This window comes from Zootoca vivipara, chromosome 4 (genome assembly GCF_965207765.1).
Source record: "Zootoca vivipara chromosome 4, rZooViv2.hap1.1, whole genome shotgun sequence".
Lineage (NCBI taxonomy): Eukaryota > Metazoa > Chordata > Lepidosauria > Squamata > Lacertidae > Zootoca > Zootoca vivipara.
In genome coordinates this window covers 70,418,060-70,431,997 of record NC_142587.1, presented here as the reverse complement: position 1 = coordinate 70,431,997, position 13,938 = coordinate 70,418,060, and positions in this window count along the sequence as shown.

Here is a 13,938-nt window from a genome sequence, read left to right as displayed (position 1 = left end):
GACAAACATCACACAATCTCTTTGAATGTGTGGTGGCCTCATTTCAGTTTTCTAAACAGTTGACATCATCTTTGGCGAAGAGCACAAAGGCTGACTATGAACAAAACTGTTTCCTCTTAAGATGCTTCCTCAAGGCTAAGGCAATGATCAGAACTCTGGTAGACTTATTCTCTAAGTAAATACAATTCCATTGCCTGCAGCATTTTATGTTCTTCCAGAATCAAATTTTGAAAGAGATCATGTTGCATGCCACCACAATCTCTGAGTGGTGCAAGTTTCCAAGGGATCCAGGTGCCTACCCAGGGTTCAATTTCCTTGGAAGGAGGGAAAGCAGCGATTGCGGTGTCTTTTATATATGGTGGATTTACACATATATACAACCGGATATATACACATTAACATTAACACTCCAAGAGGGTCTTGCTTTTCCCATAGCCACAGCCTTACTTTCCAAAAGAAATCAGGCATGGCTATGTCTCCCAGCTGCCCAGCCTTCTTCTAGCGTCTAGCTTCTAGCTCACACATCTTGACTCTGGCTTTTATCTTTCTGAGTACCAGAGTTGAGGAAGGCCCACCCATTTGTCTTCTGCACACAGCCACTTCCTTTGTTAACGTAATCATTGGTTCCTACTTAGGCCATTATCAAAAACTTGCCTGGCTAGTCCAACACTTGAATCCTTGTTGGATTCAGAAATTAGAAGGGACTCCTAGAAGGGAAATTAGAAGCCTACCCCACTGGAAAAATAAAAACCATCACTACACTAACTTGTGTGCCTTAGTCCCCAACTACAATACTGATTTATTTCTTTGTTAGAGTTCTTGTAAGGTTTACCAAGAAAAGGTATCACAGGAAGTGCCTTGAATGTTCTAAAACCCATCATTACCACCAGTACGCTAATGAACACAATGAGAGTCCTTATTCAACAAATGCATAAATTGTGCCCCCCATGCACTATACACCTGGTATATTTCAATCACGTTCTCCATTTGGTGGCCCATCAGATCAAAACCCAAAGACTCTTCATGTATGCCAAAACTCCTATGAATCACTCTTCTATTGCATGCGAAGGTGGAAGAAAGCAGGTTGTGAAGCAGCATAGACTGGCACAATGAGTCACTAAGGTGGAGTGCTGGCCAGAGAACAGAGGAGATGGGTGAAGTATGCAAAAGTTGGATGTAGCCCAATGCCTTTCTCTGCCTTGGCATGTTGTGCGTGCGATGAGGAAAGGGCTGAGGGAAGTTTTCCCCCATTTTGGATCTGTTTCTCCACGGCCGTGGGATCATTTTTTGGCGGAGCTCGCTTTGCCAGCAGTGCCATGAGGAAAGCAACCAAAGGCTCTCTGCAATGAGGCTCAGCTTGTTTTGCCCTCTGAGGTGTGCTTTGTGTATCCCTCCATTTTGCCTTGCTCTCACGCAAGATGATTATCACAAATAAAAGCAAACGTTTTAGTACCTGAACTTTATTGCCATTCTTATCTCATTCATACTTACAAAGTCTGAGCGAGGCTAATCTTCCGGGTTCTCATTTTATACATGGAGAACTGAGGTTGAAAGGTAGCGAAGTCCCCAGGGGCAGGGAAGCTTGCTAAAATGGAGTTACGACCATAACTTCCTACTTGTAGTCTAATTCTCAAGCTGCCAGATTTCTACAGTTCTTATCATGGTATTATGTCCACACAGACACATGTTAAGTTCTTCTGCTGAGACCCTCCATCATTAAGTGTGAAGTCACACCCACACCATACATTTAAAGCACATGACTTTCCTCAAAGAAACCTGAGAACTGTAGTTTATCTCTGACAGAGCTACAATTCCTAATACCCTCAACAAACTACAGTTCCCAGGATTCCTTGAGAGAAGTCATGTGCTTTAAATGTATGGTGTGGAGACATAGCTGCCAAGTACCCCGTATTTCCCGAGAAACCCCCGTTTTTCCTTACCGTTTCCCAGAGGTCTCCCGTTCCAGCTCCTCTCCCATTAATTTCCCTTATTTTGGTTCCTGTTGGCAGCCATTTTTCTGGTGCCACTTTGCCCATCTATGGGCACCAGAAAATGGCCGGCACCGGAAGTCGCGTCTACGCATGTCCGGAAGTGCGTAGACGCAACTTCCGGTGTCGCTTTGCCCATCTATGGGCACCGAAAATGGCCGGCGCCGACACCGGAAGTTGCGTCTATGCACTTCCGGACATGCATAGATGCGACTTCCAGCACCGGCACCAGCCATTTTCTGGTGCCCATAAATGGGCAAAGCGACACCGGAAGTTGTGTCTACGCAACTTCTGGTGTCGCGCGGCTGTCAATCCTGGATTTCTCCACGAGAGACTTGGCAGGTATGTGTGGAGATGGTGAAGTGATGCCTGCTAGGGATTGTGCCTTTTCTGTGATTGGACTTCATCTATGGAATTGCCTCCCCTGGCACATTTGTCAGGCTTCCACTCTCTTTATCTTAGATGCCCTGTTCAAAGCCTTTTTGTTTTGCCCATTTCCAGTTGATTGGCCAAGTGATTTATACAGTGGCATCAGGTTCATTGTCTGCAGTTGAACCCTTATTTATATTAATTTCCTGAGTCCAAAGTGAAAACACCATATTTTGAAATAACACCCTGTATTATCCTTGATCAAGCAATTGCCTCCTATTAATCTAACACTTCAAGCAGAAATCCTGATAGCTCCCATACAGCCACAAAGCTCTAGGCTCACAATCTCTAGAATGCAATCAATCATTTCTCTCAGGAGCTGTGTGACACTGATAGCTCTGACAGCTCATATTGCAGTGACTTCGCAGATGGAGTTTGGCCTTCTACCCTTTGTCCTCTCCTTTCTTCCTCTTGTCTCATACATGCTCGGAATATGCAAGGCTCTGAGTGATTCCACAGGATCTGTTTATTGAACATTTGCTCTGATTTATTTGCAGGAAGATTAGACAACAGTTGGCTACTTAATGAGCATTTATTGTGACTTGTTTGCAGAGAAGATAGGTGACATTGAAAGTGGTATCCCGCACTTTCCTTATCTCAAAAAGTCCAATCGTTTGGGGAAGCATATTTGTTATGCAATACCGCTCAATACCACAGGCGGTGCTGTGGTCTAAACCACAGAGCCTAGGGCTTGCCGATCGGAAGGTCGGCGGTTTGAATCCCCACGACGGGGTGAGCTCCCGTTGCTCGGTCCCTGCTCCTGCCAACCTAGCAGTTCGAAAGCACAACAAAATGCAAGTAGATAAATAGGTACCGCTCCAGTGGGAAGGTAAACGGTGTTTCCGTGCACTGCTCTGGTTCGCCAGAAGTGGCTTTGTCATGCTGGCCACATGACCCGGAAGCTGTACGCCGGCTCCCTCGGCCAGCAAAGCGAGATGAGTGTCGCAACCCCAGAGTCGTCCAAGACTGGACCTAATGGTCAGGGGTCCCTTTACCTTTACCTTTTACTGCTCAATTATAATTGTGCATTCTGAATTTGCTGATTCAATCCCACTCAAAAAATAGTGACAATCTGGAAGCTCTCTAGATATGGGACTGTTTACTTAATTGCTGTACCAAGAGGATGAGGAAAGGTAAATTTACTCTCCACTGATTCCACCCCTGGGTGCATTTAATAAAAAAGAACCCCTTGGTGATGGCCAGGTAAGGTTATTAGAGGCCCATCCTATCAGCCTATACTGTAAGAGTTTTATAGAAAATTGTTTTATAGAAAATAGCTTGTGTATGGCTATGCAGATCCCAAAGTAAATCATAAGTAGAGGTTTCATTTACTATAGAAAAAGAAAGAGGACACCAACAGCATCAGCTGCTGTCACATACTGGTAAATCTCCTGCCTGGGTGAAAATTTTCAAACTATTTTCAATGCCCCCCCATCACCTCCAGGTTTCAGGGCTTAAAGGAACATCACCAACCTGTAATTACCAAAAGTTTTCACCTCTCACACAGGTTTATCATCTCAAATGAGAGCAACCAAGGCCCCAGATCTTCTGTTCTATTTTAGTTCCCTCTCCACCTCCTGACCACATCCTCTGTTTCTTTAACATACAGCTAAAGGATTTACAGAACTGTAGTTCATTGTGGTCAATCATGCAAGGTTCTCGTACTCAATATGATGTAATAGCAGCAGGAGAGCTTCCTCCCTTTGATCCTTGATTTGAGTCAAGGTATTGCATAGTCTCCCCTCTCCTGCCCCAAAGAACACATAGATTATCTGACTACACTGTTCAAGGGCAGATTTCATTAGAAGCATGCCCTCCAACATTTATCCGATGAAAATAGGGACATCCCATTCCATCATGAAAATTTTACTATTTATACCCCACACATTCTGACTGGGTTGCCTCAGCCACTCAAGGCAGCTTCCACCATATAAAAAACATAATAAAACATTAAACATTTTTTTAAAAAAACAACCCTTCCCTATACAGGATTGCCTACAGACAACTTAGGGGTGAGATATCCCCATACCCTCCAATATTTCTCCACTGAAAACAGGGACATTCTACCATACCCTCCAACATTTCTCCAATGAAAATAGGGACATCCTAAGGAAAAGCAGGACATTCTGGGATGAAATCAGAAACCAGGACGGCTTCTCTAAATCAGGAACATCCCAGGAAAACAGGGACACTTGGAGGGTCTGCAGAAGGCAAAGGAGAAATCTAGGCAATGCCACTATTGGCTTGTGAATATTCCATGTTTGAAAAGCATCTGTCAAGCAAGCTACTCTACTCAGGGGACCTTACACAAAAACACTGCATGTCACGGAGCCAGGTAGGTGTTGTGTTTCAGGATGTGAAAGCTACAGCCTACTTGTGGCCCAGGACACATTGATCACATGTAACAGAATATCAAAACTGATCAATATTATTCTGCATAAACTCTGTATGGCTGCCCTTGAGGAAACCAGAATGTGGCTACTTGGGTGGCATATTTCAGTTCCACACATTTGTATCCCTACCATAATTTGTAATTTGCACTCCCCCAGAAGTGACCTCCTCAAGAGTTCTTAAACTCAGTGCTATTTTTCTAGAAAAAGAGGTGCCAGAACTCACCATGAACACCTCCCTTGTTCTCTTATGATGGCAATGGTGCCCACCTGAGAGGTGCTGGAACTGAGGTCCGCCTGGTTCTGGCTGGAAAAAGCTCTGCTCCATGGAACATAGGGAGCTGCCTTATACCAAGAGAGGAAGCAGCTGCTGGTTAATGTCAGGAGGAGTAAGAGGAGGCCGATCATGGAGCCAAGAGTGGTGCAGTGCAGCTTCAGTGGCCAGAAGCTCCTCTTCTTCCCCCTGCTGTGTAAGGGAAAGATGGGGAAAGCAGCCCCCGGCTGGTGGGGGTGGCAGGAAGAGGAGGTCGAGCGAGAGAGAGGAGGAGCCACCAGCCACTGAGGCCATGCTGCCACTGCATTTGGCTCCGCCCCCTGGCTCCTCCTTATGTCGCTCGTGCCACATCCCGATGTTACACGTGCGCCATAGGTCCCCTCAGACCCACAAGTTGGCACCTCTACCCCAATGGATGGGCTGAGGAGCTGGGCACACTAGCCATACTTTTCTATCCCTGCTTTGAGCAGGAAGGTTTGAAGTTGGATGGTAAGTGGGTTAGGAGAGTTGGGTTAGAAATCTGTTAAATAAATGCACAAACAACGATGCACGCCTGACTCAGCCCTTTGTTTTCATTAATTCTACAGTTACACGGGTTAGTTAGAAACAGGCAAACCTTTACACATACTTAATTGTTCTCAATTGACCTTCTCCCTCTGGGCAAATCTAAAAAAGATTGCGTGTGCATCTGGGAAAAGTATGAAGCAATGGCTCCAGATAACTCTTATCTGACATGCTAATAAACTTAAACGTCTGTCATGTGCCATAATTTTTAATATATGCATGTTTATCTTTCAGATATTGTTAGCACTTATTACTGCAAATATTGCCTTTCCATGTAACTACAATATTGTGTGTTATGCCAAAGCACATTATGACTACCCTAAATTAATGATTGTCTATAATTTTGTAAATAAACAAAAGCTGGAGAAGTTCTGTTAAGTTTTATTTTCATTAATTTCAGTGGATATACTCTGAAGTTGTACACAATACAACTGTATTGAATACAAACTGTAGATGGATTTTAGGAAAGCAAAATAACACGTTTTAAGATTAATTAAAGTCTCATGAACTAAAAAGTGAAAAGTTGAATACATTCTGTGACATGAGTCTGTTATGGATATCAGTAAAAGGAAGTTCAATGTGGTCATAAACAAGTTACACTTCTGCTTTGTTTAGATCTGCACCGGAGCAGCTCTGTTGCTAAAGGTTTGAGCTAAAATAACTTCATCTTGATTGCCTTCTGAGCTTTTAGATGGAATCATTCTTGGTATGGAAGAGTAACAGATGTGCACAGCATCTCTCCAATCAAAAGCAAAGTCTGTGGACAAACAGGCAACAACTTTCCTTTCACACTTCATTCATGTTTTTTGGACATGCATGGGCCTCATTTTTAAATCCATCCACTGTAACATTTAAAGAAACTACTCACATAATAAAACTTTGATTCAGCCATAATAGTATTCAGTCAACCAAAAAGGGAGATAGCCAATATTTATATAGCAGATTGGGATTGCATACATTGGCCTCACCCCTGACTGCCACTCAGTGAAATGGCAGTTTTGGATGATTGAAGCCAGTACATTTCTATTCCCGTGCTGTAGGAGCTTGATTAGTACCAAAACATGGAAGTTAGAATCATATAATTGTAGAGCTGGACGGATCCCTGAGGGTCATCGAGTTCAATCAACTCTCTGCACTGCGCAAATCTCAACATGTGGTGTCCCATCCAATTTGAAACCATGCCAGACCCTGCTTAGCTTTGCAAATGTGCTAGCGGTTTTCTTGCTGCATAACTTGGGACTGAAAATGGTGTATAGAAGCATCTGCTTCCCATTATTCAATGTCTGTACATGCATGTTCATCATTTGATGATTGCAATTTCAAGTGATGACCTGTGAATGCCAAACAGCTTAGTGGTTACAGGTTCATATTTTTCTGTGAAAGGAATGCTCTAGTTAAATTCCCAAAAGTTGCTTTTCAGGATACATTTAGGTTTTGTGAGTGGAGTTTGGCACATTATTGAACTGCATGTTATATGTTTAGATTTATACACACAAACACATATTCCACTTTTCTCTATAAATCTGCTCTTCATGCTTTAGCACACACGAACTCTTTAACCTTACCATCATGCAATTTGTATGAGCAATTAATTGCCTTGCCTAGATTTACTGTAGCCGCCTCTTCAGGTGAGTCACATGAACATTACATGCTTTCCAAACCCTCTCTCTGTTTATTAAGGCCATGAGGTAGTTTCGATTGACAGTCCCATAAAGGAAATATGCAAAAGGAAACAGAGCCAGGGGATGTTTCATCCTATATAATAATTTGCAAGTTGTCCCTGCGTCCAAGCTGTCCCGTGTGTCCCTGGGTCACTGCGCATGTGCCCCAGGGATACAGGGATTGGACAGCAGAGACTGCGCGCACGCACTCTCCCCCCACTCTGCCTCCTCCAACCGCCGCTCCCGCCGGACACCGCCTCACTGCAGGGCACGTCAGGGAAGCGAGGGTGGAGGCCGGTGAAGGCCTCCTCACAACCCTCCCTGGCCGTGAGGAGCGGCGGTTGGAGGAGGCAGGGGGGGGGAGTGCGCGCGTCCTTCCTGTCGGCGGCTGCGGGAGAGGAACGGAGGAGGAGAGCGCAGCGCTTTCTCCTCCTCCGTTCCTGTCCCCCTGCTGCCGACAGCAAGGACAGGTCCCAGGGTTCGGAGAAGCGCTGCGCAAGCGCTTCTCCGAACCCTGAGATGTCTTCTTCCTGTCGGCGGCTGCGGGAGAGGAACGGAGGAGGAGAGCGCAGCGCTTTCTCCTCCTCCGTTCCTGTCCCCCTGCCGCCGACAGCAAGGACAGGTCCCAGGGTTCGGAGAAGCGCTGCGCAAGCGCTTCTCCGAACCCTGAGATGTCTTCTTCCTGTCGGTGGCTGCGGGAGAGGAACGGAGGAGGAGAGCGCAGCGCTTTCTCCTCCTCCGTTCCTGTCCCGCAGCCGCCGACAGCAAGGACAGGTCCCAGGGTTCGGAGAAGCGCTGCGCAAGCGCTTCTCCGAACCCCAGGATGTTCTAGCGCCCGTTATTAAACGGGCTGAAATACACTAGTAGCCACATAATATAGTGTGAAATAGGTAAATCAGAAAATGGATTTGAATCTACTTGTACTATGGTTTGCTTAAAAAGGAAACCCTGGAAAGTTTGTTTGTTACAGTATCTGTTAAGGAAAATGTCAGAAAGGATCTGGTGTGAGGGCATTTGCACCTATGCACTTTTCATTGTAAGCCGCCTTGAGTTTGCTTTTTATTAAAAAAAAAAGACTAACGGCAATAATAATAATGCCATTCTATTGCAGAAACAGTGCAGCAAAACACCCAATTGCTGTAGAGCTACAGTTGCACTGATCAAGGTGTTGGCATGAGTTGGATATGGAAAGAAAGGGGCTGTAAGGGAGCAGGATGATGTAGTCTCCTAAGGCAGTGTCAGTCCGAGACATTTTGCAGAGCAAAATGGAGTCCAAATGGTGCTCGCTCGCTCCCTGCTAGGGTCAGCATTTTTAAAAGTCTGCTGCAAAATTCAGGCATCAGTTCCTGCTATCATCTCTCTCACCCACCCCCATTTAAAGTGCTGCCTAAGGCAAATTGCTTCACGCCACTGCATGGCAGGACTGGCCTTGGATGATGGTGGGAACGCAGCACTTCCGAAGCATTGTTGATTATCAGCGCTTGGGAAGAACTGCATGGAAGGCTTTGCGGGCACCACTGATCAGCTGATCAGTCGTGCCGCAATGCCCCATTTGTCCAAGCCCTGTTTTTACCCGATCCACATTGAATGTCAAGTGTAAGGAAGCTAATGTATATGTAGCTCATATGTGGTCACCTTCACAAGACAAGAAGAGATGGTTGATGGCTGATTTATTGCTGCTGAGAAGAGTTGCACTTCCCAATCTGTCTTCTAGTGTAAGTTATCTGCTAGGGCAGCCAATGCAGTTTCTGAACCATGCTGAAAGCAAGAATGAAAGGAATTAATATAATTTACTTTCTCCAGGAAAGCATTGAGGTGGGTTGCTACCAGGTACCTTAACACCTCACCCAAACACTATTTGCTAAAATACCCCCCCCCATCCCTTCCTTAGTATAAATAGACTATGACCATCTTGCAGAGAGGCATTAACAGCTTCTACCATATATTTAGATAGCAACATGTAATTTTTTAGTTAGAGAAGAATGCCAGGAGTTGCATATGCATGTGGTCAGTCTTGTTCCTCCAGAGCTCCTGTGTCCACATCCTAAGGCTGAACAAATTGAACGGCATCCATAACAACCTGATAAGATGGAGCAGTAGATGCCTCCACAGTAACCTCAGACAACCAGTCCAACTTGGAGCAGATGCAAGCAATTTTATCTACAAAGTGCTTTGCGAACTAGTCACAGTGAGCCTTGAGGACTTAGTTATCTCCTCCCAGGGACTAGGTTGTGAAAGTCCCCATGTAACTTGGAACAGCTGTGTTGGAGATATTGAGAATATGAAATGGCGGTGGAATTCAGTGGTGTGCAGTGAATTTTGTGTGTGTGTGGGGGGGGGGACCAGTTAGGGTCAGAGGTGCCAGCTTGCAAGGGCGATGGGTGGGGGCAACGTACTGTGCATGATGTCCTGCCATCCTGCCATGAGCATTGCACCTCCCTCCTGAAGCCAGGCAGAAGCTCCCTGGGCTTTGAGATCAAGGCACCAGGCTTTAATACTTTAATATGCTAATTTACCAGAAACATTTAGGAGACTAGCCTAGTCCCCCTACTGACCACACGCCACTGGTGGAAGTCTAATTGTTTCCCTACCACCATCACCATAAAGTAGTCACTAAAATGGGTTTTGGTTCATGAGCCTTATATTAAAAGGCAACACTGAAACCATTAACACTGTAGAAAAAGGCACAGTGTGTTGTGTGAGCACACCTCCTTGTGTTTTAAATACAATCCCTGCTGATTCACCCATGCTTAGCTAGTTAAAGTGGGTTCTTTCCAGTTTGATAATCGTACTAAATTAGGAAGATCATCTATGCCAAACAATTGTCCTCAGTGACACTTACGAAGCATTGGATTTCCATAAGAGTGAGTGTAAGCACCTCTGTTGAAGCCAATTAGATATGGATTCATAATTTTCTTTTTAACTTAGCTTAGGTGTCTGCTTGGTCAACTTAGTACATACCCTCCAACATGGTGAAGCAAAAAACCAGGCCACTGTCTTATGGGGCTGCATTCCCGTGTGAGAGACTCACATGAAACTGTGGCCTTGAAAGGCATGCTTTTTTTGGGCCTGCCACCCCTAAATGCGCGTTTTGATTGTGGCACCCAAAATGGCCACCATACGCTTGCACCAAAAAACAAGGTGTCCTAGTTTTCCTGGGACAATTGAGGGACATGCTACTGAAATTTGAGACCCCAAGGTCCACCATTGAGCTAGTATGGCACTCTTCCCACTGCATTTGCCCAGTGCTGTCCTCCCTGCTGTGTTACCTCTCCCACTCTTCCTTTCAATAAGTGACAGTGAGGGAAATGCTTCTTCCCTATCCTGGCATATGCTATTGCCTCAGGTCCTGGCTCTGGCTCTGCTCATTTAGGTAAATTGTTAGATGGCCCTGTTGAGGAAGCAGTACACAAGATCTTCATGTGTCAGTCAAGCAACAAGTTCTTTCTGAGCTCTTATCTGTTTCTATACCTTTTGGCTGTACTTTGGTTCCTGATATAGGCCTTATTTGCCAACCACTCAAGTTATTTGGGCCAAGAGAATACCTTCCCCAACCCAGTTGGATTGTCCATGGTATTCCTAATTCTTGCTCCTCATAATTTGAGAATACTATGTGTCCTAATATTGCGCCTTTGCGGACAGAACTGTTTGCTTCTCACCACTGCAAAAGTGGCAGTTTTCCCACATCTTTTTATTTCAGAATTTTTAAAACAGACACTGGTCTGAAGTGTCTCATCTAAATGTTTTTTTAAAGTCCACTTTTGGGTGAATACACAGATTATCTTGACATTCTGGGTACCCTCAACACAACCTTTTGGATAAGTGGTGTAGCATTTATCTCTAACAGAACCTTCTGTTACATCTGCAGACTAGCTAGTTCATAAATAAATAAATAAATAAATAAATAAGATTGCAATATCAATGAAAAACAAAACTTCCAATATATAAAAACACGACACATTTAAAACAATTACAGTGGTACCTCAGGTTAAGAACTTAATTCGTTCCGGAGGTCTGTTCTTAACCTGAAACTGTTCTTAACCTGAGGTAACACTTTAGTTAATGGGGCCTCCCGCTGCCGCTGCGTCGCCGCCACGCGATTTCTGTTCTCATCCTGAAGCAAAGTTCTTAACCCGAGGTATTATTTTTGGGTTAGCGGAGTTTGTAACCTGAAGCATCTGTAACCTGAAGCGTCTGTAACCCGAGGTACCACTGTAACGAAAACAGCAGAACAGTGTACAAAGAACTTCTATAGCAAACAATTCTAAAACAGATTATAAGATTACAGATTATAAGAACCTAGTCGCTATGTTGGTTATGAGGCATCATGTTCGCTACCCCCGTCTAAACTGGGGTACTCAATATTATTCAATATTCAATAATGACATCACAGTTCCCTTTTTAAAAATGACCTAGTGGATTCCCTTTGTGTAAGCAGTATTTGAAACGACATTTCCAAGCTAGTTGGTTCTTCACTTGTGTGGGTGGGGATGTCTCTGCTAGAGCCCCTGACATTTCCCTCTTATTCTCCCACATGTGTGCATTTCGGTCAAATTTCTGCCCGACAGTTTCTCTTCCCTAATACAAGTAACGCATGAAAGGGCTCGTCTTTTTCTTTTTGTGGTGCCTACAAAGCTTTCCTTGCACACTTTGGCCCCTTAGTGCCCTGCCCAGAGACTTACTCAATTTATCGATTTGCAATTTCAGCATATTCTTATGCATGAATACTTAGAAGTAAGTCCCACTGAGTTCATGCTTCTTTATTTTGCATGTGTGTGTGTGTGGCAAGAGAGAGACAGAGATAATATCAAGAAAAAATGTGGTGCATGCTCTGGTTATCTCCTGCTTGGACTACTGCAATGTGCTATATGTGGGGCTACCTTTGAAGGTGATCTGGAAACTACAACTAATCCAGAATGTGGTAGCTAGACTGGTGACTGAGAGTGGCCCCCAAGACCACATAACACCAGTCCTGAAAGACCTACATTGGCTTCCAGTATGTTTCCGAGCACAGTTCAAAGTGTTGGTGCTGACCTTTAAAGCCCTAAATCAGGGGTAGGCAACCTAAGGCCCGGGGGCTGAATCGCCTTGTGGAACACCCTCCCATCAGATGTGAAGGAAATAAACAACTATCTGACTTTTAGAAGACATCTGAAGGCAGCCCTGTTTAGGGAAGTTTTAAATGTTTGATGTTTTGTCGCTTTTGGGGAAGACTTCTATTTTCTGAAGAAAGTTCCACACAAAGAAGGAAAACCTATGAATGGATGATGGGCAGGATAATAATAATAATAATAATAATAATAATAATAATAATAATAATAATAGCATAAATACAGTCATTTGCCAATCCCATTCTAATCACAGCAAAAAGGGCCAGTCAATTGCTTTTTCTGTGAACTGACGTTTGCTCCTAGTCAGCATTAAACAGCAGATTTTCCCAGGAAAAGCAGCTGGGCAAATGAAAAACCAATTGGACCTGTGCCTAAAGTGCATGGGATAAGTGGAAACCTCTCAGACCTGTCTTTGCTAGACATGGAACAAGCAGAAGTGTGGATGAACCCTTAGTTCCATTATTTGTTAAATATATTTGTATTTTTAAAAAGCAAACATAGAGACTGTTCAGGTATTAAGCAGTACATGAATATAATATAATAACAAATGAAGCCATTAGAAGCGGACATTATGGAATTTGGAGCACAATGTCATCAGTATGCTGCATTTCTCCATAACTTCTGAATCGAGTGTAGCTATGAAGACCTGGACTTTTGTCTGCACCCCACAGAGGTGAGGGCCAATAAACTGAACTTGAATCTTGGCCAGACACAGGTGCTGTAGGTGAGTGATTCCTGTGTCCAGGATATATGCCATGTGGCCTGTTGCGGAGTGGAGCTGCATTCCCTCTGAATAGGCCTCCCCCCTATCCCAAACCCTTCTGCTGTTGCCAATAAGACGAATGTGATGCATTTTTGTGTGCAGGAAATTGCATCATTAAAAGTAGGTTTTCAGCCAAGAGTTGAAATCCTCCTAATGCTCCCATAATCTCAAAGCAGCTCTGCTGTTTACTTTATCTGCTGTTATTTCTTCATCAGCTGTACTGCTGGTATCTTGCAAGCTTCTTTAAGAATCCAGGGAAAGGCCATTGTATGACAAATCCTTTCATTTGACGTATTTTCCCCCAGCCCCATCAGATAAACTATATGAAGCCGTTAATCATGGTCAAATGATGCAAATGCTTCAGTCCAGTTTCTACCTTGCGTGGAAGAACTACAGCTCTTCAAATGCTTTTTAAAAAATTCAGTGGCGCAGAACAGATCAATCTTTTCCAAAGTTATATAATGCTATGCTGTATAGTAGATGCAGGACTTTTTGAAAAAATTATGCTTGCCAAATAACAGCTGTAGCAAACTTCATCCATTCATAGGTTTCTTTTCGTTGTGTAGAACTTTCTTCAGAAAATGGAAGTCCTTCCCCAAAAGAGGAAAGATAAACTTGAGCACACACACACCAGGCCTGTGCAGAACTTATTTGAGGCCTGGGGTGGGAGTTCCCGGTCAGCTAGGGGGCATGGGGCATTTGGGGCATGACCATGTGTCTCCGGCAGACACCTGGCAGTCTTAGCCCTCTGAGGCCTG